Consider the following 27,682-nt stretch of genomic DNA (forward strand, 5'->3'; position numbering starts at 1 on the left):
CATCATCATCATCATCATCATCATCATCATCATCATCATCATCATCATTATTACTATTATTATTATTATTATTCATAGTCACATAGCAAAATCAATACCCTATGACAAAGTCATGTAAAACGATAACACCAACTAATACGCATCAACGATAAGACGGTTTAGAACTTGTCATCCGATTGGCATGAGTCTCCAAATGGTACCCTTTAATCTTTCCCACGAATTATGCATTGATAGAACGTCTCTCTGAACCGTGATTACCTAATGAAACGTACCTGATGCAATATAGTCATACTGATATATAGGATGGAACCATTTGAATGGGGTTATTTTTATCGCTTTATGGTAATATTCTATTCTGTTCACAACTATAAAATAACATATTAAAATGAATATTTTCGATTATAAATATTCCATTTAGGATATCTCCGTTTCTTTCTTTTTCTATCATAGAAAATAGAAAGAGATAGGAAAAGGACTTCTTTCATAAAATGTCGAAAAATCCTGGAATGGGAACATATTGAATGAATTAAAATGAAACAAGAGAAGGAGAGATCGCGATGCGGTTCGTTGAAAACGAATGGACATTCTCTCTCTCTCTCTCTCTCTCTCTCTCTCTCTCTCTCTCTCTCTCTCTCTCTCTCTCTCTCTCTCTCTCTCTCTCTCTCTCTCCTCTCTTCTTTTTAAGCCGCCATCGATCCATATTTCCTAAGTGGCTTCCGTCAAAAATCCCTACGAACGAAATTTTATTTCGTTTTCCGTCTGGCTGCATTTTTTTTACGGACGTACAAATGCGATCGAGAAAATAAAAAAAATAAATAAATAAATAAATAAATAAAATTGCAGAACAAGAAGAATGAACATAATAAATAAACATTCGCGATATCGATAATTATACTTTTTAAGTTGAAAAAGTTTAAACACTTACGTAAGTAATTCTTATTTGTCAAGTAAAATTCATTTATTTGTATTATTTATATCCAAATTGATCACAAAAGGAAAAAATGAGACAATTTGGAGACACTAATTGTAATATTATATACTAATATTTGTAATATTGTATATAATATTACAATTAGTAATATTATAATATTATAATATTGTATAATATTGTATAATATATGTAATATTGTAATAATATAATTATTCGTTTACATACAGGATGTTCCAAAAGTTATGGATCAAAGCATAGGAGATAATAGATGAGATCATTTCCAATAAAAAAGTTATCCGAATCCTCATAGTTTTTAAATTTCTAACAATTTTTGCAATTAATAGCTACCTTAAGAAAAAGAGATAGAAAAAAAAAAAAACTAATTGCTTTATATTTAAAACTTTAAAAAAGAAAGTTAATCTTATCTAAAATATTCTGTTATCGTGAAAATAATATTTTACAAAACTAATCCTAGATTTCGAGTACAATAAAAATATAATGAAGTAAGAAGTTTCAATTGAAGTTTATTTAAAACGATAAAACAAGCTCCTTCTTTTTTAATTTTTTTTTTTTTTTTAAGGAAATTTTCAAAATAAATATCTTCTTTTCGCTTTGATACATAATCCGCACCATCGAAAGAAATTCAGCTTGATTTGTATTAGATTTTTGCATGAAATGATATAAATATATGTAACTTGAAAATGATAAGAATACAAATAACCATATTAGATTTTTTTTTTTTTTTTATGGAAATTATATCTATCATCTCCTTTTCTTTGATCCATGAGTTTTGGGATACCCTGTATATGCACGCACATTGATATATATATATATATATATATATATATATATATATATACACACCTATCTATATGTATATATATGTACATCTAATATATACTTATATATACCTAATGTATACTATAAATATACATATATATATATATATATATATATACATATATACATATATATAATTTACGTAATTATATACATAGACGTATATGTATGTAATTCGACAGGTAAGGTGTCTGAAGATTAGATGATTTTCAGAAATTAAAGGAAGATAAAAAAGAAAATAATGATGATAATGATGATGATAATAATGATGATGATAATAAAATTAAGTTATACGAAAGTGATGAATATCTCGCTGATAACGAGAGAATATTCAACTAACTCCATTATCCATTAAGCATTCCGTTGCCTCAATAATTACCTATCGAGGAATTTCTCGAGTTATACGTCAAAGGGAGACGACGATGTATTTTCTCGTTGGTTGAAGGGCGACGATAACGTTCGATACTCGCCCTTATTGCTGCCAGGTCTCCCGTAGGGCGACGTCGTGTTCAGAACACCCTTGGAACTACTTCGAGGGTTAGCACACTGCTTCTTAGAAAGGAAGGTTTCCTAACAGGACGATTAGATTCTAAACGGTGATTGGTCGGTAAGAAAGTTGAAAAGACGAAAAAAACAGCAAGTGCCACGATATTTTCTTCAATTTCTTCGTGTAACGAGTTTGAGTAAGAAAAAAGAAGAAGAAAAAAAAGATTTCAGTAAAAAGGAAACTTTCGTCTTTTCGATACTAACAAGAAAAATGTTCAAATGATAAATTTGTTCACCATTATAAAAAAAAACGTATGTATGGTGTGTGTGTGTTTGATACATACACGTACAAATATTATAGACAATCGTGTATAAAATTTAATTACAAATTTTGATAAATATTTAAAACTACTATATGGATCATTAGTAATGAAATTTTAAGATTATTCCGAATAATTGTAAAAAAATTCAGCAAACGAAAGAAAGGGAAGGTATAATTGCTAGATGGAAGGAAGGGTCGTAAGCGAAGGGTGAATTTCGAAGAAGGAAGAGAAGAAAGAGAAGGAGAAAGTAGAGGTTGCTCACGAAACAGGAAGCAACACAAGAATGTTGTAAGTAAAGGCATCGAGTCCTCTCATTCTCTCTCTTTCTCTCTTTCATTCTCGTTTCTTCGTCGGATTCATTACAAGGCATAAGTTTTCGTGTTTTAACGACGATAAGGGGACATTTATAGCAACCCATTCGCATAATGTCATCTCATTATGTAAATTACATCGTACACTAATGCTCGCTAATTACGTTCTCGAAAAAGTGGATGCATTGATATTTGATCCATAGCTTAATACAACATAATAATAACATAAATAATAATTGATTAAAATTAAAACGGACCGAATGAGATAAAATGTATGAGCTAAGGAGAAATAAAAAAAAGAGAGAGAGAGAGAGAGAAAAGAGAAGGAACGTAACCGCGAAAAGAAATCCTATATTTTCATGGGGAGCAAAGGTATTTCTGTTTCGCGAAGAACGCTTTAAAGCAAATAATTCCGTCTCACGAATAGTATTTCACCGTCAACGCGTCAAAAACGACGACTTCGACTGGTTGCTTGAAATGCGAAGCACGAGACTGACTCCGTGACAAAGGCATAATCGAAAACCGATAATGTCTCTTATAATATATACGCCGTAAAAAACGGCGTCTGTTATCGGAGAACATATACGGCTTATCCTTCATTATTAAACGAAATACTTGAAGTTATCGCTTTCTCGAAAATTATGTAAATGCATCATACACTGTAGAGTTATTTAACGAAGACTGTCTCGTGGCTGAAATTTCAATTCAAGTGAACATTTTTTTTTTTTATATTTATTATTTGATAAGTATATGAAGATTGTTAACATTTGTTTATTTTCTTCCTTTTCTTTTCTTTTTTCTTTGCTTTTTTTTTTTTTTTTTTTTTTTTTTAAGATATTTATTCGAACTATGAAAAATATAAAATGAGATTACTCGTAATTAAAAATCTTGAAATCAATTATTTCACGTATTCTACTAATTAAAAGTAAAGAAAAAAAATTAGCTTGAGATGATATTTGATGATAGATTTTAAAGGTTAAATAAATAATGTATTTCGTGGATTTATTAAAAATACAAAAAAGAAAGGAAAAATGAAAGATATGTAACACTCTTTATATCGTGTTATACACGAGATAGAAAAAAAAAAATGTTGACATTTCCCGCCAAAATGTATGATATAACGTGGATTGTTTAAATCGATAATATTTCTTCTATTTCATATATTCCTCTGTACTTCAAAAAAAAAAAAATAAATACTCATTTTTCGTCGAAATAATAAATTTCATATTGGATATTGCGAAATTTGTAATAACAAAAGAAAAGAGAAGAAAAGAAAAAAAGAAAAGAAAAAAAAAGAAACAAACAAAATTCATTTAAGAAATCACATTTCACTCGTAATACTTCGGTCTGTTCCTTCTCATTATTTATTTTTTCTTTTTCTCTTTCTTCCTTCCTTTCGATTCTTCTCTCTTGTTTTTAGTTTCTTCCTTTCTCCAATGTTCAGAGACCGATCACTAGCGGTTTACGAAGGCAAGCCAGCGTGTAATCCACGACGAAAGTTTATAAACGGCGCACGCGAACGGGCCAACAGCGCCTCCGCAAAAATCGATAACGCGTTACCCACTACTACCTCTATCTCTGTCTGTCTCTCTCTCTCTCTCTCTCTCTCTCTCTCTCTCTCTCTCTCTCTCTCTCTCTCTCTCTCTCTCTCTCTCTCTCTCTCTCTCTCTCTCTCTCTCTCTAACTGACTCGCTCTCTCCCTTTCTTTCTTTCTCTCTCTCTCCCACTCTCTTTATATCTCTTTATCTCTTTCTCTGTTTCTCCTGCTGATAAAACGTGCAACAGCGTAATATCCATACGCATCCATTGAAATTCCTATGGGTTAGAAAGAGGAAGAGAAGAGAGAGATAGAGATAGAAAGAGAGAGAAAGAGAGAGAGAGAGAGAGAGAGAGAGAGAGAGAGAGAGAGAGAGAGAAATAGATCGTACATATTAATCGAGTCGAAGAACAACCAATTGCGCAACGATTTTTCTTCCATTTTTCTTTCTCCCATACATATATAATCGCTATTTTGCGTTTTCATACGATTTAACCGATCTGAATGATTTTCACAAAAATTTGTATAATTCGAAAAAGATTGGTAGATCAGCGTAAAACGTAATAATAGTATAGCTATCATTTATTATCATACGAATGGAAATAATTTAATCGATGTATGATCGATTAATCGGGCTCACTTCAAATGACAAATCTAATTTAATTCTTAAAATCGATCATTAAACGAAAACAAGAAAAAGAAAAGAAAAAGGAATCGCATTAATACCGTCGTAAGTAAAATTTCATCGCGATATATTGTCCTTTATTATTAAAAAAAAAAAAAAAAAGGAAAAGAAGAAAGAACCATCAAGAAAGAGAAATTCAATCGAAAATTTCATTGTTTCAATTTAATATTTAATATCAAATTGAAACGATGAGAATGTATCTTTAATACGATATAATTTACATAATGATCGTGAATGACATGGCGATACTTGGGAGAAATAAATTTAATACACTTTCTACGGATGTTTTCATAGCGTTTTCATGTTCTTTCGAATGGAAGGAATAGGTAACGTTTCATCGATTTGAGTAATATAACCTTTGAAAGGGATATAATTTAATTTAATTCTTTACTTAAAATTAATTATTTCGTAATATTTATCAAGGATCATATTTAATTAAATGCATAATTACCATTTAATATTGAAATTCAATTTAAATGTAATTTGATTATAATTCCTCCCCCTCAAAAACAATTTCTCATGATCCTTCCTCTTAATCTTAACATTATACGAATATTTCAAAAAGTTTTCCAAAAAAGGAAAAGAAGAAGAAAGAAAAATGAAGGAAGAAGGCAAACAAAACTTTTCGTTCTTATAAAAAGAAAAAGAAAAGAAAAGAAGAAGAAAAGAAAAAGAAAAAAGAAAGAAAAGAAAGGGGAAAAAAGAAGAATTTTAATTCGTAACTCAAAGATCGTACGTGCCGATATGATCCAAAGAACCTTAATAATCCGGCGCGAAAATGGTTCTTCTTCCTTTCTCGACAGAATTAATTTCAGACGGGAATATTAATGCCTTTACGAACGCAATTAGTTTTGCGGACGGGCTTCGTCATTGAGGAAGGGAAGACCACGAAGAGAGACCACTGTTCGATCCCTTTTCTCCCTTCTCCTCTTTTCAAACCTAGTCGGTTTCGGACGAAGGGACACTTTGAAAGTCGAGTGGGTAAGTGGGGTGGATTATCGAAACGTCGCCAGACAAACGTGACCATCTAGGATTAAAATGTCGACGAAGGACGTAGTAATACACACAAAATGGTGTTAAAACGTTTCAAACGTACAACGAAATAATACAGGTCTTTCTCTAAACTCTAATATTTAATAATAATTATAACAGTTTTCCAATTCCATAGAATTTACGGGGAAATGAGAGGAAATCCCGTTGTCATCTAAATTTTGAATATTCGGAGTTTTATTAGACGCTCGTTCATCGATAATAGTTGATAATACAAGATTCTTGGTCCTTTTGAAAGGTCTTAAAAAGCATTCTTAAATAAATTAATATCAATGACTCGTTACCAATTGTTTCTATTCATTTATCGGACTTTTCTTGTAAATCCTAAATGTCGTAAATCGGGATAACAAAAGGTAATAAGTCGGGATAACAAAAATCCAAGAGATAAATTTGAAAATCAATTGCTCTTGATATGTTTTTTTCTTTTCCTTTTCTCTTTTTAAGCTATAATTCAATGCGGTCACTGCATGGACAGGAAAACGACATTTGGAATTATTTAATCCTTTCTCTACGACCGAACTAACCGTGAAGCTTTATCACTTCATGAACAGCTCTGTCGAGAAGAAATGCTTCGATTAATGTATCAAACCGAGAGAATAAGTTATCACGAAATTATGAATTTCGAAATTTCAAAGTTCACTTTTAAACTAAATTTCGAATTAAAATGTCTTTTAAAAAAATAAACACAAATCGAAGACGTTTTCACATTGTAAAATCAATCTATACGACTATTTAGATAAAAAATTGTGAAATAAAAAAGAAAGCTATTATAACTGCTATTCGTCCTTGAATATCATTTACCAGGAAGTTATTATAGTAATGCGTAAAGTCTAAAGGATTAAACAAACTCAGGTCGAAAATTTTGAATACATTCCCTAGCAATAACTACCGACAATTAGTCGCTATCAAAACGGAGTTAATTAGTCCAGTTACTAAATGAATTATCAAGCAATCAACAACAAACGTATAGCATTAATCACGACTCATCAAATCGTATTTACAACTGTATCATTTGCGCGTATATACATGCCCCCCTCTCCATTTGTTCTTTTCCTGCACTACGGTGCACGGAAGCATTTTTTACGATGTAATAATAAAAGAACGATGTAAAGATAACCTCAAAAATGATACGAATTACGACGAGAGAAAAAATATTTTTTCTCGTTTCATCGGTAATAATTTGGAACGTCTTTACTTCATAAATAAATTATTTTTATATTTACGAAAAATTATTGTATTTAATATTAAATTGCAATAATCGCGATAATAAAAATTTATTATAGTTACAGAAAATATTTCGTAAGAAATATATACGGGCTGTCATCAAGGTTTCTTCCCTGCATTACGATACAAAATTAAAAAAGAAAAGGGGAAAAATTAAAAATAAAAATAAATTAAAAAAGAAAATTAAAAAGGAATGAAGAAAAAATATTTATATAAACGTAAATTGGAAAATGTTTTGTATTGTTAGGCTATAAGAAAAAAAGAAAAATACAGACTGATTTATATTCGATATAGATAGGCAATACAAGAACAGATTGTTGATAATTACCGATCCGAAACTCTTCTGCGATGGAATCATCGCCGATATTCCAATAGAGCAGCTAGCTAGGTTCATTCCCGTTAGAGTAAAACCGTAAATGAAATGCATGTTAGCGTATACACGATCTGAGAATCACCCGCGGCATGTTGATATGAAATCGAAACCAACTTACCAATGATTACTGATATTAATACAAACCACATTACTCCTCTAGAATTATTTTAAACAGTAAACATAGAGTAGTGTAAACAGATTAGATAAATATCGCCAATCTGTTATTATAATACGTACTATAATATCGAATTAAAACCACAGTCCGTTCTTATTTCGTATCTCATTTTTCTTTTTATTTTTAATAAACTTTTTAACGAATCGAACCTCGATCCTATCTTTATATAACATTTCTATTTTTCTTATTTTTACTTTCTTTTTTTCTTAGTTTTACTCTATTTTTATTTTCTTTTTTCTTATTTTTACTCTATCTTTATTTCTTTATTCTTATTTTTATTCTTAGAAAATGTTTGCATCATTAGGCGAAAAAAAGTAAGATTAGACCACGTATACTGAACATATTTATACGTACTTATATTGTAGAACTCACCTAATCTTTAATTCTAATCATTTGACCTAGATCCTTAAATAAAAAAAAGAAGGTCTCGTCCAATCATGTTCAATCGGGCGTTATCAACGTATCAATTGATTAAACATTTTGTTTGTTCGCAGATTGAAAGAGAAACAATTTTCATGTTAGAAAAGAATTTTTATGTCGTAGAAATTTGATTACACTTTTTTTTTCTTAATAGAATAAGCTTAACCTTGACATGTGAATTTCATTCGTTTTATTCTTATCGGTTTTTTTTTTTTTTTTTTTTTTAAGAGAACATTATCAGACGTGTGACAGGTTTTATCGCGAGGATCAAACGAACAAGAGGCACAAGAAACTTCCTATTTTCGGTTCGATATCGAGCGAGGAAAAGTTTTCTTTTTTGTCTCGTTACATATAACCTACGTTCTTTCGACGTGTGTATGTGCGTATCTACACACACACATATATATATCGACGACGAACTTTGCGACTGTTAGAACATATTGATTTTTTATATACACAGTGTTTGCTGATCGACGTAACGAGGCTCTAACGTTTAAGTACACAAAATGAAGCAACGTAATGAGAACATGTAAATATCTCCATGGTTCGTTTAATTTAGAAACGACCATCTTCTGCGTTCGTTTCAAGGCCCTTAATACAAAAAAAAAAAAGAGAGAGAGAGAGAGAAGAAAAATGAATTATTAATCCTTCTATTTATCCTTAACAATTAATTAATTAATTATTGCGATCAAAGTATTAATACTCGTTCGAATTCAAATCGTTTGTCTTATTTTTTTTTCCTTTGTTGAAATAAAACTAGATTTTATAAAAAAATGTTCTAATCATTTTGTAAAAATTATTAAGTATCAGTTAATCTCAAGGAAGTTCTTTTTTCGGCTTTAATATCGTAATTAAATAAATAATAGAAGATGGATGTAAAACAGACTTTTTTTTTTAATTTTATACACGTAAGTACGTTGCTCGACGAACGTATCTATAAACATAAATTTATGTATCAAATTTAAAAACAAGAGGAAATGTACGAACGTATATAATGGAATTATTCATCTTCTACGTAATAATACTCCTACATACCTATATACCATATACGCATGGCGTGGTCCATTCAATATATAATTGCTTTATATCTGGTCGAAATAGATGACGTCAGTCGCATCATAGAATTTCAATGCGTTAAATAAACAAACGTTAGCAGAGAAATGATCGCATTATAGCGGAATTATCCCGAGCCATCGTTCGGAAACCGCTTATCCGCATTTAACTTAACGCAAACGTGTACATAGATGATATACGTGCATGTACGTATATACACGTGGATTAAAACCGAAACGCATTATCGATTAATTATTATCCGGACGTACGTTTTTGAAAATAACAATGCGATCCGAACGAAGAGGATGTTTGAAAATATTCGAATTAATTTGATAATGGAAATTTTCGGTCGAAAAATTAAAAGAATGAAAAATAATATTTTGTAAAAAAAAAAAAAAAAAAGAAAAAGAAAAGAGAAAACATAATATCAAAGTTCATTTTTTTTTCTTATATATTTGTATATATATATATTTTTTTTTATTATATATTTTATATTTTATATTTATTATAGCTTATATATTTTTTTTTCCTCGTTGGAATAATCGCAACTGCTGTTGCCGCTTTAGTAAGCCCTGACGACACAACTACGTTGTTCTCGCTTAACTCGTGTTAGTTTCTCGCGCCACGTCGAACCAGGCTCAAATACGATTAGGAGAGTCGCTAGGAAACTCGACACGTTGCACTCCCGCTTTGCGATGCCGACGGCCTTATATTCGGTTACACATACGTTCGATGTGTCGACGACTAACACCGTACTTATTCGTCAGCTCGAATTCGGAAAATATTTTCACGTTATAACACCCTCCGAACGATAATCCTTTGTTGTGCCTCAATCTTTTATTTCTTTTCGTAGAATTCTTATCGTCATCGTTCGACGATCTTTTCTAAAATAATCGATATTTTTTCAAAAATAATTGTATATTTTCAATCAATTATACTAATATTTTGTAAAAAAAAATATTAGCACAAATATTAGTTCAAGTAATTGTCATTGTTGCGCGTAGAATCTTTATTTTTTTTGTCATCTAGTCTTTATCGTTAATTAATATTATTTAAAATATTTTAATATTAATAATTTGTATTAATAATATATTATATTATTTTAATATAATATAAAATATTATATAATATCACATAGACAAATAGTTTATAGAAAAATAGTAATTTAAGTATTTTCAATGCTAACCGGATAATTATAGTTACCCTACACCCTGTTTTTCTTGTCCCCTATTCTTTATTGTTATTTCACAATATTTTCAAATAATCGATAATATTTTTTAAAAGATAATTTATATTTTCAACTAATTATCCTAATATTTTGTAACTAATATTCATCTAAATATCTTCCATGTAAACCATTCTACGATACCATTTAACGATATTCTCAAAAAAATATTAATCTAAATTAAATAATATATTTGTTGTAGACTAATAATTAAATAATTGTTGTCCTATTACCCTTTATTCTTATTTAATAATATTTTCAGAAAATAACATTTTTTATAAAGAATAATTTATATTATTAATTAATTATCCTATTTCATAGCAAATATTATATTAAATTGAAACTAATATTTCTCTAAATATCTTTATTTAAATTTAAACTATTTCTCATTATATTTATATCATATTTATATTTATGAAATAATATAATTACTTGTACTCCCTTTTACCCTTCATATCTTTACCCTCGACGCTTCACTTTTATATAACAATATTTTCAAAAAATAATCGATAAAAAATCTTTTTCTTAAAACAAAGAATTAGTTATTATAAGTAACTGTTCAATTATCATAAGATAATCGATATATTTAAATCATTTCGATCAATTTTCAAAAAATAATCGATAAATTAATTTTTTAGAATGAAAAATTAGTTATTAGTAATCATCCAATGTAGCATAAGATAATCGATATATTTAAATCGTTTCGAGTATCCAGCTTGTAAAATATGCGATTAAAGAGATTAATACTAATAAGAGATCTTCGCACGTGTGAAACGTAGATGAGTACGTTACTGCTGGTAGGGTAACGTCTGCAATAATAATATCGTGGTTTTGCTCGAGTCACCATTCTTGGCGTTACATGTCCTCAGTGAACATCCGGACATCCGGACGTCACGTAGAGAAATACGAGCGTTACTAGTTGCACACGTACGATAACGTTTTACATTCAACATATATATATAATCTATCCATATCTAACGTCATAGCATATCTATAACCGTTCTAACGATTCGAATTTCCCGGCCAGTCTCTCTCGTCACTCTTAATCGACGCGAAATCGATTCTCGAAGAAAACTTTCGATCTGCCATCAACCATCGACTTAATACTTTTTCTCGTTTCCATTGAAACTCAACGAAATACGGAATTTTCACGCGTCGATCGTTTTATCTCAGCTCGCTAAACGATTATCGATACGCGTCATAAAATGTAAAATATGGAATTTTACACGTTCGAAAGCTGGTTTCCGTGGGCATTGATAAGCCGATAATCGATCCATCGAGTTCTCGCGTGATTAATACGCGAGTCATCGAAGCGAGAACGGAGAGACATCCGTGAAATTTATGTTCTCATTCTCGACATTGTAGTTTCTCGAAATGTTCCTTCTCTCTCAGGATTTATTCGTATTTCAAGAATCTCGATTCTTCTGACATTTTTAATAAGTATTATTCATTGGTAACATTTTTAATGTCGAATATTTTCTCTCTTTGTTTCTTTTTTTTCTCTCTCTCTATTTTCTTTTGTTTTCTGTCATTCTCTCAATGCACTAAATATCAAACATAAAAATTTTAAACCTCAACGAAATTTTTCTTCAAAATTGCGTAATATTTTGATGCAATAATTTTTCGAACAACTCCTACGTGCAATTGAAACTACACTCATATAGTTTAAGACAACACAGGGATTTTTGATTTAAGGTATTCCGTGCAAGCGGAAATTGGTTGCCCTGGGGCAGTAATGTTTTACGAGCATAGGTTGACAGCGTAGTGCACTGCAGCTCACAAAAACAATATTTCATCACGATACTTTTTTCTCCCCCCACCCCTTTTTTTTTAATATTTTACAAACATGTATCCACTTCAAGAGATATAAGATTTTTTATACACATATCGATTTATAAAAGCAAGGAAGAGAAAAAAAGATTTTCAAAAATTACTAATCAAAAAGTCAATCTTTTCAAACGACAATAAATTCCTTTCATAAATTAAAATTATAAAAAAATGCCATTAAAAAGAAAAAAGAAAAGGGATCTTATATGATATTTAATTGTTAATTTTCAAAAAAAAAAAAAAAAAAGAAAAAAGAAAAAGAAGAACAAACAAGAAGAAACATTTCAGCGACGATTTCAATTCCGATAGAAAATAGAAACAGAGAACGTGACGCGAAAGAAAATACACTTGCATGTTCGACGTATCCAAAGCAATAATCGCTGTCTATTTATCTATCACTCTCGCTTCACTCGAGCGACAGTAAAACGTTAGATACATCGTTTCCGGTTTTCCTACTGCACATACATAGCGAGCGAGCGATAATTTTAAATACCAACATAGATTATAACGTTTGAACGCGCCTACGCGTTCCAAGCGAGTCATATTTTCTTCTTATCTGATAAAAGTTCGAATATTACACGAGCCATCGATGCTATTATTAAAAGATATATATCTTTCTTTTTCTCTTTCTCTTGAATTTTCTTTCTGTTTTGTTCTTTCTTTTTCTTTTCTTTTCTTTTCTTTTCTTTTCAATTTTATTGGTCGTTAAAACTCACCCTGCCAATACGTTGCTTAAGTCTTTGGAGTCGTTCGTGTCGTTAGCGGCTTCTGAAACAAAAATCGAAAGAGATCTTTCAGATATGAAGGATAGAAACAGGAAAAAATGCAAAAAGGAAGGTAAAGTAAAGAAAGAAGAAGAAAAAGGAAAGGAAGGGAAAGAAAGGGAAAGGAAAGGCTAGCGGTAGCTTAGGGACCCTTACGAATCGTTAATCTTCCATGAAGGAAACATTCGTACCGACTGACGGTACTTCGAAACTTGAAACCACCCCTTATAAGTCCGACCACCACTCTCTCCCTCTCTCTCTCTCTCTTTCTCTCTCTTTCTTTTTTTATATGGGAATACATACAAAGCATTCAAGAGAGAGAGAGAGAAAGAGAAAGAGAGAGAGAGTTTTTTCTTTCATGAAAAAAAAAAAAAAGAAAATACGAAAGGGACGAATTCAAAGATTCCTTTACATCATTTCATAATGCTATTCAATAACGTCTAACCATAGTTACTTTTCACTTTTCCATCCCTCCCGTAATGTTTCAACAAGTACATATAAGTAATACATGATATAAATTACGGAATTTAAGCAAAGATTATTACGGAACATAAGGAAATATTATTAAAGAAATTTCTTCTTTTTCTTTTTCTATTTTTCTTCTTCTCTCTCTTTTTTTTTTTTTGTTTCTTATAAGTATAAACACCATTCTTTTCTTCTCTCAAATTTTATAAAACATACGAAGGTTATGATTATACACGATTAGTATTCATTAATTAACATAAAAACGAATGGATAGTAACGCGCGAGAAAATTAATTCGGTTGTTTAATGGATCAAAGAAACGTCGAACCTTTTTTTCTTCTTTGTTCCTTTCTTTTATTTTCATATCCTGAAAACACCGTCGAAAGGAAACGGAAAGGAAGTGAAAAAAAAAAGAGGGAAAGGAAAAATAAAAAAGGAAAAAGGAGGAAAAAAAACGAGAAAGAGAGAGATTTGCCGCACGTATTTCCGTAATGGGATACACAAGTTAGAGAAAAAGAGAAAGAGAGAGACAGACAGACAGACAGAGAAGGAGAGAGACAGGCAGACAAACAGACAGACAGACAGACAGACAGACAGACAGACAGACAGACAGACAGAGAGAGACAGAGAGAGAGAACTCGATCGATCGTCCACCCCGTCTCATTGCAGACGCAGCTGCCTCGGGCCGGAAGACAAACGAGGCAAACACGACCGGAAGATCCTTCGTCGTTGGTTGGTCCTTTTCCTCTAGTCTAGTGGTCGTCCTACGTTAAGCTATGAGAATCAAGCCAAACGCCATATACCCAAGCAGACCATGCAAGCACCAAAGAATTACGAAGATAACAAAGAGGAAAAGAAATAGAAAACCTGTGCTGTTACCACGACGGTGGCAATTATAGGGACAAGATTTGCATGAAAGTGGGAAAACTTTTTGTTTCCAGCCGGAACCACCGCATCTACCACTACCATCATCACCATCACTACCACCGTTACTACCACCGTATCACCAACCCCCTCTTACGTCTCTCTTCTCCTCCCCTTCTCTCTCTCTCTCTCTTTTTCTATTCACTCTTCCCCGTCATTCACCTTTCCGAACCCCACGATCGGGTCTTCCGCATATTTGAATATGAAACGGCCCTAAATTTTTTTTTCTCCTCTAGCAGCGCGTGTAGACCGAGCTGAGCTATCGGCCGACGAATTAACCCTTCTGTGTCGGGGAGAAACCACGTGCTGCGACACAATTCACCAATCAACCGCCTCTGCTCTCCCTCCTCCTCTGCCACAATTTTTTGGACCTTTTTCTTGTGTTTTCTTTTTTTTTTTTTTTACGAGATAAAAAAATGTAATAAAAAAAAAAAAAAAGGATCGAAAGTTCGTTACAGTGGTACAAGTTATATCGAATAATTTTCACGGCTAAAAAACGCAATCAAAATTTACGAAACGGTTTATTAGCAATTTTCTTCGATCTTCCTAGTGATGTAATAATTTTTTTTATCAAGCAAAACGATGGTTATTTATTTGTTTTCTTTTTTTTTTTTTTTTCATCGTATCCTTGAAGGAGTTTCAGTAGTGATTGTCGGCCGCCATTTTGTTAGAGGGAGCTGCTGTTTCCTTAGCGATCATTAATACGAAACAATAATTGGAGAATATAGTAGATAGAATATAATATTGTGTTTGGACGTTTGAGCTCGTTGTGATAAGTGATAGATTTTCTTTTTACAAAGATTTTCGTGATTTTCATAACAATTGATTTAAGATAAATATCTAAGATTGTTAAATATAGATAATAATGTAAAAAGATTTTTTTTATTAATAATTTTGTTAAAGAGTACGTTTTAAACCTTCAATATTTAATACCATAGAACATTTAGGATTAGTTTATTATCAAATGAAAACGCATTGAGTTTAATGATTTACTGAAGAACAAAGTGGCCAATCGATAGAATCAAATTTGACGTAAAGTCAAACTGCTTGGACAAATGGTGAATTTTTATTCTTTTCATTAATCACTTCGTAATTTGTTATTATGATACAATTGTCCTATTTATATAATTATAATGATTCTGTTTCTATTATTCTATATTTAATAAGATTAATCAAAATTCTTTTATACGATTCATGAATTTTGTTCTGTTTATAATGATTTATTTCATTAATAAAATATAATAAGAATTAAATAACTAAAAAAAAATAAATTTTATAATTAAAATATAAAACTATACTTTCGAGTGAATTCGTGATTTCATTGTATAAACTTACACGTGACAAAATGGCTGCTTGATGGTCACTTTCTTCTACGTAATCGAGTAAAGTGATCAATTAGATTCGATAAAATATAAAAAAAAATATATATATATACCAAGATAATTATAAAATCACATATTGTATCTATTCCACAACAAATTTATTATATCCTATTAAACGTTCAACAATTTATCTTTAATACTCTGTCTCAGAACGAACAATTAGAGTGATCATTTTGCCGGATCTTTGATTATTTATCTTTCATTCGTAAATTTTTGTAGATAAAAAAATAAAAAGATACAAGAGAATTTATCATACTTTCCTACGCTGTCAAAGAAACGACAAGTAAATAAAAAAAAGAAAAGAGAAACAAATATGTCGCTTATCGATAACTAGATCAGTGACAAAAATTTCTTTTGCGAGCAGGTTTGTAACGATTGAACTAACATAAATTTCGATTATTTTCTCCACTGAATTAATAAATCATTATTTGACATTATTAAGAATATTTTTTTTTGTATTCTTATCTGCATATCGACCTATCAACGTCAAATATATCATCAGCTTTCTTCAAATATTTTTATCTCTTTTTATAATACTTTCTACTATTACCATTAAACTACACTTCCATTAGAATGTATATATTTAAAATCCTCGGACAGATTATCATAAAAGAATTTTTCAAGTAATAATTGTTTCCAATGAAATTCATAAAATTTAATATTGTCATTTCGGGGGCGTTCAATGTTAGGAGAAAAAAAAATCGATAGAAAATAGTCGCATACCTATTACGTTCATTCGTTGTATAGTGAAATCACGTGTAGAATCGTAGATAGAGCACGTGCTCGAATGGAGTGTACAAAGTAATGATTGTACTTTACAAAATTAAAGCGCATTATCGTGGTCGAGTACTCGTGTACTACACAATCCATCCATTTAAATATATAAAGGTTCGTATATTTAAATACATACATACATACGTGCATACACACACATAAACACACACACACACATGCAGGCATACATACATATATATATATATACAGATGCAAATATATATCAAACACATACATGTGAAGCATAAATCTATACATGTGTGTACATATACACGTATAGTAATCGTACGAAGGAACTCCTGTGGTGTTCTGGCAAGCACCCAAGCGTTTTCCATCGCGGTAATATCGCGGCTAACGTTACGTTTCGTCGGCGTTCGAGCGTATGTTTATTTCAAAGCAACGTACACAGGCACGTTCGAACACTATTTCTTTTTTTTTTTTTCTTTACTCAGCAAGAGAGAAAGAGAAAAAGAGAAAAAGAGAAAAAGAGAGGGGGGAGGAAGAGGAAGAGGAAAAGAGAGAGTAATACGACGAAAGGGAAAGGATTCTTTTTTGAAATTACGAGAACGTTTTCCAGATAAATGAGAGAATAAACGAACGGTAAAGAGATCAAAGGTGAAAAGAACTTTTAAAGAAAATGGAAATTTAATATTTTAATTTTCTCTCTGATATTTCTCGGTGTTAACTTTTTCATTTCATCGATAAAACTTTCCATTCTTAACTATTACTATAATATATATATGTAATAAATAGAAAGTTTGTTTCAAACGAACGAAACATATTATCGTAAAATTGTTATATTTGATCTTAACGTTAGTAATTGAGATAATTCCGAATGAGTCCTGCGGGAAACGAGATCGATCACTTGGTGTCATATTTTCTAGATATAATCCAATTTTCAGATAATTTTAGTAATAGGACTGACAATTATTAATGAATCTCATAAGTAATACTATTTGTTTGAATTCGGTTAAGAAATTGGATAAGTTATTCGTAATATAAAAATTATGTAAATACTCTCAACAAATTTTTTACTTTTTCTTAAAATCTTAATTCGTTAACAATTTACAAAATGATTTTTACTAAGTATAACGCATTAATGAAGCATTCAAAGATTACGTTTATAATCGTACGATGAGATATTGTTGCAATATTGTTAAAAAAAAATTAAGTGAATCACCACCCCCTTATTTTCGAAATAGATGACACGACTTTTTTCGAGGATAGTTAATATATTGTAAAATTAATTTCTTACGATGTAAATTCGGCTGCTTATGGAGATGGTAGATTTTTATTCATTGTATTAATCATTTTTAATGACGATGGTCTATTATCAGTTTTCTTAAATCAAGAATAACAACCAGAACAACGTGTGTCTCATTCGACTATAGAAGATACAAAGAAAAATAAAGAACCAGAACCTGTCTCACCTGGTTGTTCACAAGCTATTAATAAAAAGATTCCCGGTGACAGACATGCCATATGCAATGTTGAATAAAATTAATCCAATTCGTAGTTTGTCATCAGATGTAGTTTAGCGAATTAGAAAACGTAGAAAATGTTGAATTTTTATTATATATATAATATTTATAATAAACTATATAAATAATAAAATATATACAAACATTATTATTATTATATATATAAAATATAAATAATATGTATATATATATATATATATATATATATATATCGATTAAATTTACAATGTACCGAAAAAAACACTGTGCGTTAAAAAAAAAAAATGTCTATAACCGAATTATTATCCTATGCATCTTCGATGTAAGATACTATCGAAGAGTAATTAGATTTGATAAGGCCGTAGATTATCGATCTTAATCTTAACAAAGATTCTACACGAATTATACTCTCTAAGTCTATGCTATAACGGATAAAGTAGTAGGTTTAACGGTATAATTGACTCGTCCCACTCTGTCCGCCATAAATATTCATAAAGGGATGCTAAAGCTCGGTCGCAATGAAACCATCACCGAAAAGAATATAACATGAATCGGAGGTGGTGTTCAGTGGTAGTGCTGGTGAAGAAGAGGAAGAGAAGCAGGAGAAGCAAGAGGGGAAAGAGGAAATGAGAGAAACGAGCGTAAAACGGACGTGAAACGTGGAAAAACGTATCGTTCTCGTTGAGACGCGTCATCCCCTATTCGCTTTTTTATACGTCGAAGAAAAAAGAGACAGAGATAAATATATTTCAAGGATTTAAAAAGTATCGACGAAACATAAAACAAAACGTAATTCGCGATTAATCCATCTTGTATACGTTCGGGAATATTTACATTGGAGTCATCCCGTGAGTAACGATCCTTTTTTAAGTAGATTTCGAGAGATCAAATAAATAAATAGCTAGATCTCGTATACGGTAGCGACCCTCTCGAATTTCTCATTTGTCGTACTTAAAAAGGATTTGCATATCTGTATTTAGAAAGTTAAAAAAAGAAAAGAAAAAATAAAAAATAGAAAAAGAAAAGAAAAATCGATTTTTCTGAAATATTTTCTTACTTCGAGAATATACTCCGAACATTTTATCAGGAAAACTCCAAAAATCGACGAATTTAACAAAAATTGATAAAGTTGACTTTATCGAGCATGAAATTTATATATAATTTTGTTTATTATAATATTTTTAATTTTAAACACCGTTATCTCAAAACTATGTTCCAATCGGTGTAAAGAATATCTTAAAAATTATTGAATAGAAGTTTGGCACGATTATTTTTAACACGATTATTTATATCATTTACCTTTGTTATACGGACATTTTCTTTATATAACATATAATAAGATATGATAATTCTTTACACAAGTTATAATAAAAACCATAGTTTTCATTTTTTAATCATTAAAAAAATTATTAAAACTTTTTATCAAAAATCCTATGTTAAGTTCAATTACTCATACATAGTCACTAAATGAAAGTATAAAAAATCCTTAAAGAAGGACTGTTTTTATTTTTTTTTTATTTTATTTTTTTAATATACTTTAAAAGTTCTTTATTCTTTTCTCTTAATTCTTTATAATACCATAATAAAATATTATTGCTACCACAAACGTTATAAAAAAACGATTGCTGCTTGATTCAACATCGATAATTTTAACAAGATAACGGATTGTATTAATTTATCTGTTTAAACACTCTTAACAGTACATATTGGCAGACATATTTAATGATTTTTTTTTTTTTTTTATTAACGGAATTAATTACAGGCCAGAAAAAAGTCATAAATTCCCGCTCCCTTTTTTAGTCGATATTTTCTCTTTTTTCTTTTTTTTTTTTTATAAATTTCTTTTTAAAATATTTCCTAAATTATTTCGGTACACATGAACCGAATTACTAATCACTATCAAATAATTTCTATCAAGTCAATATTCCCTCTTTCAAATGTTTCCTAAATTATTTCAGTTTCCTAAACATTTCCTAAATTACATGAACCATCTACTAACACTAATCGCTAATATCAAGCATATAATTCACTAATAATTAACAAGTATTCATAACACATGATATTACCCGTTCATTAACATTTGGTGACAAACCTAAATAATTCAGAAAAATTTAGCTGCGATAATTTCCTAATATATAAATTTAAAACATATATAAGTATATTAATACTCTTATCTCAAGCATAAAAAGCTGCATTAACTGGTATAGTCAAACATATAAGTTTCCATTAAAAAAAAAAAAAAAAAAAAAGTGTGATTACATTTTGCTGATGCAATGTCGTACAAAAGTGCATAAAATTATTAGCACATTATAGACCATCCGATATTTAACTTTGACGTAACATTTTTATCTATTTTCAATCATTTAGAAGATACAGCGTGTTCCAATTGCTTGAGACACTTTGTATACTTTTCATTTACGAGTTCCCTCAGGTAATAATATCTACGTCGAATTATGAAATTAGTAGACGGTCGAGTCTGTAAAGTTATTTGTTAGTTACGATGGTCCTCCTAATCCTCATCCTTTCGTTTCTCGTCTATCTACCGAAATATCTGTCTTCAAATTCCTTGATTAAACGATCGTGAGCAGGTACATTTCTAGTAGTCTCTCTCTCTCTCCCTCTCTCATACATACACACACAGACATACGTACAAACACACACTGTCTCTCATTGCAACAGCTAATTAGAAATATCAAAGATGTTCCGAGGAGAAAGTTATTCTCTCTTGTTTCACCGAATCACTTCTATCAACCACTCGCAGCAATAGCATCGTCATCGTCGTCGTCGTCGTCGTCGTCGTCGTCGTCGTCGTCATCGTCGTTTTCGTCGTCTAGACTTTATACTTGAGCAGTCACATCTCCCTTTGATACTCATTTAAGAAAATTTGTTGAATAAAACTTTCTATCAGTTAACACCTTTCCTCTCCGACTCGTTCGTATACTTTGCTTGAATCATCCTGTACCTTTTGAACTTGCACTTTGTGCATCTCTTTTCTGTATTTCTATATTCATGTGTGGTCGTGTGCCTGTGTGTGTGTGTGTGTGTGTATATGTGTTCATGTATGTTTAAATGTGTATGTGTGTATACTAGCAGAGTGCCGCTGTCAAGTGAGTATCTCGACCATAACTCACCAAGATGATCCTGGAGATTTATCTCTCTTTATCTCTTTCTGTCTTTCTCTTTATTTTTCTCTCATTCTCTCTCTCTCTCTCTCTCTCTCTCTCTCTCTCTCTCTCTCTCTCTCTCTCTCACGCGCGCGCACTTTTCAACATTTTCGTTATCAGAAAAAAGCACCATACTAAGAAATACGATATATAAACGGTAAAAAAAGAAAGGATCCAATATTTTAAGGAGTTATAATAATCATCGAGATAACTTAAAAAAATGTCTGATTAACATAAGTGTTAAAATCAACCCTTTCGATGTAAATTAACTCTCATTACAATCGTAAAATATTCCTGGAATGTATATATATTTCATTATTACATTAGCAATAAACTAATATATTTTTAAGCTAATATATTTACGTTCAATATTATCACTTGCGATATCGAACACTCAAAAAAATAATAAAAGTTGATTTACATCGAAAGGGTTGATTTTAGGTTTTCGTGTTAATTAGAAATTTTTTACTAAGCCGTTGAAATATCGTTCTATTTTTTTTCTTTTTTATCATCCTGGATATTCCGAAGAGGTGAAAATTCACATTGGAATTATACGTCGTCGCATCGTTGTGAGTTGTTCTGTCACCCCACCCATCCATAATACTATCGTGCAACGATGTACGGTATCAAATCTTTGTGTGTGTGTATTTGTATATAATATCAATAGACAGAAAATAGAACAAGAATAAACGTCGATAGATAAAACGGTAGACGATCGAACGAACATCCGAACGAATTGTTTGGAATTGCTCGCAATTAAACTATCAGTGAGATATGATGAAGTGGATAGAATAAGAGTTATGAAATAGTGAAATACGAATAAAAAAAAAAAAAAAAGAAATGAAAAGAAAAGATTAATCAAAGAAACATAAATCTGAATTTAATAAAGAAAAACAATGAAAATAAAAAATAAACTCACACGCAAGAGAAAATTTCAATTGTTGTAATGTAGAAAGAACATTAAAATGATTAGCAAATTGTTGTAAATCACTGTATCATATTTATGACGTTATAATAAGAACTTATGACAATTACTAAAAAATGAATAAATCAATCAATAAATAAAAAGAAAAAAAAAAGAAAAGAACAAGATAATCGTTAGAAGCGAAGCAATTGATTGTTTCACTAAAGAAGAACGGTATTCAACTGATGATGTAATCGATATAGATCTTTTTTTATAGATCGAAAGTATGTCATGAAGATCACTCAAATGTAAATTAAAAATATCGCCAAAAACTGATCTAATCTTGAAAGAAACATAAAATATGAGGAAAAAAGAATGACAAAGTTTTTATTTTGTTATATTATAAAATTTATCAACAAGTATCGATAGAGAATATTTTAATTTCATTTTTGTTTAGATTTAAAATATGATATCTTCATATTACGTATATTAGCCAATAATAAAATTAAGTTCTATTAAATCGCATAAATATTAGAAATTTAAAACGATTTGATGAAATTTATAATTTTATTTTATTATAAAAGAATAAATTTTAATAAATTGACGATAATAAACTAATGATAGATAATAATTAGAAAAAATGAATAGTAATAAGTAATAATACGAATGACAGTTCTGTTTCAAGACGTTATCCAGTCTTATGTTTAGACTATTTCACTAATCAAAGTATAAAAGAGAAAGTGTTTGCTCGTTGCGGTCATTGCGGTCATTGCGAAAATTATTATTGCTTTAATCATTTGTTTAAACCATTACATCAACAAAATTATCATAAACGTAATGAATATCATTGTTATGATTTCATTAATATTATCATTTGTTATCATTAATTTTTATAAATTATTATCCATGATTAATTTATGAAAATTTATTTTTATTTAATAAAATCTATAATAAAATAAAATGAAAAAAAAAATTTTCATCACTTTCCTTCTTTTCCTCTTTACACAATATCTCAAGGTCAAACAAGTTTTCGATGATATTCTCAATTTACATTTTCATAACCTTCATGTCATGTAATTCCAATCTTGTATATATAAAATAAATAAATAAATAAATAAATAAATAAATAAATAAATAAATAAAAATAAATAAAAGCTGTGGGATTACATTTACTATATCATATGCGATTAGTTGAATATTTAATATTTAATATTGCTTATAAAAGATTGCAACAAACTCATTTGTACGAACATAAACATTAAAAAAAAAACCAAACAAAAATAACAAAAAATAAAAACAAAAAGAAATTTAAAAAATATTTACATATCTCTATGTTGGGTGAGCAGAAGAGTATAAATCAGAAATTTTCGTCGAAACAGGACAAATATGCTAATATATTCAACATTGCTATCCTTTGCTTATGATATGTATATTTTGTAAGTCCAATGGGACGAAACATATGTTATCAACTTTCACGTAGAAAATCTGACACCTAACATCTGACGTTACATTGCAATTTAAATATCATAAATCATTCTTTACAAAACTAACAATAAAGGGTGTGTCTAGTATTTCATTGTTTTTTTTTTTGTAAATCATTTTTTTTAATCATTTCAAATCATTTTAATCTTTTTAATCACAAATTACTAATTTCTAAATCATTCAATAATTTAAATTATATTTTATTAGGATCAGTAATAAACTTATATTTATTTCAATATTCTTATATTTATAAATTTCATCAAATCATTTAAAATTTCTAATACTTGTGCGATTTAATAGAACTTTATTTTATTATTGACTTAATATACGTAATATGAAGATATTACATTTTGAAACAGAAACGAAATTCAAATATCCTCTATCGATATTTATTGATAAAAAGAATATTTTTTATAAATATATAAATAATGAATATGAATATTTTTCAAAAAAGAAAAAAATAAATAAGTAAAAAATATACATATCATTGTTATAAAAAATAAATTACTGATCAGATCGTAATGCAAAAAAGAGTGATCATCACACGATTAACGATTATTAATTAATCATGAAATACTGTTTATTTCATAATAATCGATAATAATTAACATCCCGATTTTATAATAATCATAATTTTCGAAATCACGTTTTGACCACACTCTGATTAATAATAACAATACTGATTGACATATACTCATTATACATATATATATCTTGTAACATTTTTTTCTTTTTTTTCCCATAATTTTTTTTCTTACATTGTTATAAATCTTTTCGAGAGATTATCATATAAAAAAAAAAGAAAATTAGAAAAAAGGAAATAAACGAAGGAAAGATAAAAAAAAAGAGAAATAAACTAATAAAGAAAAAGAAAGCACAAAAAGATTTTTGCAATTGTAATCATAAATATTTTCTATGCTTGGTAGAATCATCGTTTGACGAATCAAAATATATGGATCATGGATTTTCTTTCGAAGAGAAGTCGTGATTCGGTTTCGTTCGATATTTCTTCTTTTTTTCTCCCGTATACATCCGTCTGTTTTCGTCCAACAACGGAACAAAGTTAGGTACCGAGAAAATTTGATTTGAACAATCGGAACTGTTGGGAAAACGAAACCCAAACGATAAAAGAATCGTTCGAATTGTGGAATGTATTTCCATGGACGTCGACATGAGTATATTTTATATACATAGATAAGCGAATGGAAGCAGAAAGAAAGGAACGTTCTTCCCCCGACAGTTCGAGTTTCGTTCTTAAATTAGAATCGTATTTCGAGAAGCTAAAGCATCATTAGACAGAAACAAAACACGTTTGAATTAAAAGCACGTCTTATGGGTTATTGTTTGGACTAAAATTTTCTTTGATATTATCAACGCGATTGATGTTCGATTTATGATGTTCCTTTTTATACAAGCTTGAAACTCCCATCGGTTAGTGCAATCGATTATTTTTTGACAGAGAAAATTTTACAGAAATATATTTTGGTTATATCTGATCCGAAAGAAAGTTTAAAACATATAAGAAAGTTTGAATTTTAATTTAAAATAAGGATGAATAGCTTAATACAGATAAAAACTTTTAAATCGATGTTTTCCTTTTTTTCTCTCTCTCTTTTTATTTTGAACTCGTCTGATTTTCTGGAAGATAGTATTGTTTAGATTGGATTATCCTTTGAAATGATCTTCCATTTGAGATGTTTGTTTTTATTGAGGGTAAAACCCAGATCAATCGGACCAATGGATTATTTTTTTATAGACAAAATTTTCGAAAGGAAGTTTTGAAATATCTCCGATCTGAAAGAAAGATATGAAATATAGAAGAAAGTTCGAAATTTAATTTAAAATTTAATATAAATGAATAGCTTAATATCGATAAGAATTTGTAAATTAATGTTATATTCTCCTCTGTTTTTTTTTTTTTTTTTTTTTTTTTTGAACTCGTCTGATTTATTGTAAGATAGTATTGTTTGGACTGAATTATTCTTCGAAATTATCACGACTGAAGTTAAATTTGTGATATTAGTTTTTGTACAGGGGTAAAACTCCCATCGGTTAGTGCAATCGATTATTTTTTGACAAAGAAAATATTATAGAAATATATTTGGATTATATCTCATCCGACAGAAAGTTTAAAATATACAAAAAAGTTTGAATTTTAATTTAAAATAAGGATGAATATAGTTTAATATAGTTTAATATAGTTTAATATAGATAAAAACTTTTTTAAATCATTGTTGTCTTTATCTCTCTTTTTATATTGAACTCTGATTTTCTGAAAGATAATATCGTTTAGATTGAATCATCGATTCAAAATTATTACAGTTAATATTCGATTTGAGATGTTTGTTTTTATAGAGATATACAATACAATGGATTATTTTCTTACAAACGAAAGTTTCGAGAAAAAAGTTGAATTATTTTCGATTTAAAAAATGAAATGTATAAAATGATTTGAAATTTAATTAAAAATGTGAATGAACAAGACGATATTAATAAAAATTAAATATGTATGTATTTTAAGTGTATTTTTTCTCTCTTTATCTTTCGAACTCTTCTAATTTAATATAATAGTGATGCAATATTATTTAAATTAAATTATTCTTCGTAATTATAGCGATCGACGTCCAATTTGAAATGGTCGCTTTTACAGAGGATAAAAGTCGGATCAATCGGAGCAGTGGATAATTTTTTTACAGACAGAAGTTTCGAGAACCAATTTGGATTATCTCCGATCAGACAAAAATTATAAAATGTGTAAAACGGTTTGAAATTTAATTTAAAATGCGAATGGACACAGAGTGTAATATCGATAAAAATTTCACAACCAAATGATATTCTTTTTTTTTTCCTTTTGAATGAATCAAATTTGAAGTAAAAAATATTATCTAGATTGAATTATTCTTCGGTTAAAATTATCACGGTGGATGTCCGATAATCGTTTTTATAAAAGTTAAAAGTCGATGTAATTAAAAAAATAACTTTTGTTATATGCGAAATCAAAAATTTTAACCCTTTCTTTCTCTCCCTCTCTATCTCTCTTTTTCTTCCCTTATCGCTTTAATACAAAAAAAAATTTTTTTAATTATTCAACAATCTGTATAAAATAATAATAAACAGCGTAATATCGATCAAAATTTCATAATTAAAACAATCTTTCTTCGCGCCTTACACAAATTCCTATTTTTATCTCTCTCTTATTCTCTTGAACCTATCCTACTTTATTCTAAAATATTATTATTTATAGATTAAATTATCCAATCAAAATTATCACGATTGACATTCGTTTTGAGAAGCGTCCATTGACTTTTATAAAACTTAAAATTAGAAACAAAGAAAAAGAAAAAGAACTAAAAACGAAAAAATACTAAAAACGATTATCGTTACATGCAAAAATACAATCAAACATTTGATCTCTCTCCCTCTCTCTCTCTCTCTCTCTCTCTCTCTTTCTCTCTCTCTCTCTCTCTCTCTCTGTCTGTTTCGAAAAAAAAAAAAAAATACAAAAAAAAAACATGAAAAGTTAAACGAACGATAAAAAATAAAGACGAGCATCGTAATAAAGACATAAACTTCATAACAAATGTAGCCTTTCTTAACATCCCGCATAATTTTCGATTCTCTCTCTTTCTCTCTCCCTCCTTCCTCCGTGCCAATCCTCTCCTCTCTCTCTCTCTCTCTCTCTCTCTCTCTCTCTCTCTCTCTCTCTCTCTCCCCCTCTCTCTCGAGCACGTCCAATTCACCGCGAAGAAGACCGCGTACTCTGTGTATCGCGAACAACGCGATTAGTTCCTCTCCGCATAGAATGTAATTACGCGGAGGAGGATGAGAAGTAGTAGTAATAGTAGTAGTAGTAGTAATATTAGTAGTAGTAGTAGTAGTAGTAGTAGTAGTAGTAGTAGTAGTA

At 29.6% G+C, this 27,682-nt stretch overlaps 1 protein-coding gene across 4 annotated transcripts in view; it reads right to left on the reverse strand.

Moving 5' to 3' along the window:
• LOC122630802 (protein tincar) overlaps positions 1-27,682 on the reverse strand; it is a 233,899-nt gene that overhangs the window by 121,449 nt on the left and 84,768 nt on the right. For all 4 annotated transcript variants that reach the window (XM_043815737.1, XM_043815735.1, XM_043815736.1 and 1 more), the window contains exon 3: positions 13,177-13,228. The gene's annotated coding sequence lies outside the window, so the exon portion shown is untranslated. The remainder of the gene's footprint in view (positions 1-13,176; positions 13,229-27,682) is intronic.

Source organism: Vespula pensylvanica, chromosome 7 (genome assembly GCF_014466175.1).
Source record: "Vespula pensylvanica isolate Volc-1 chromosome 7, ASM1446617v1, whole genome shotgun sequence".
NCBI lineage: Eukaryota > Metazoa > Arthropoda > Insecta > Hymenoptera > Vespidae > Vespula > Vespula pensylvanica.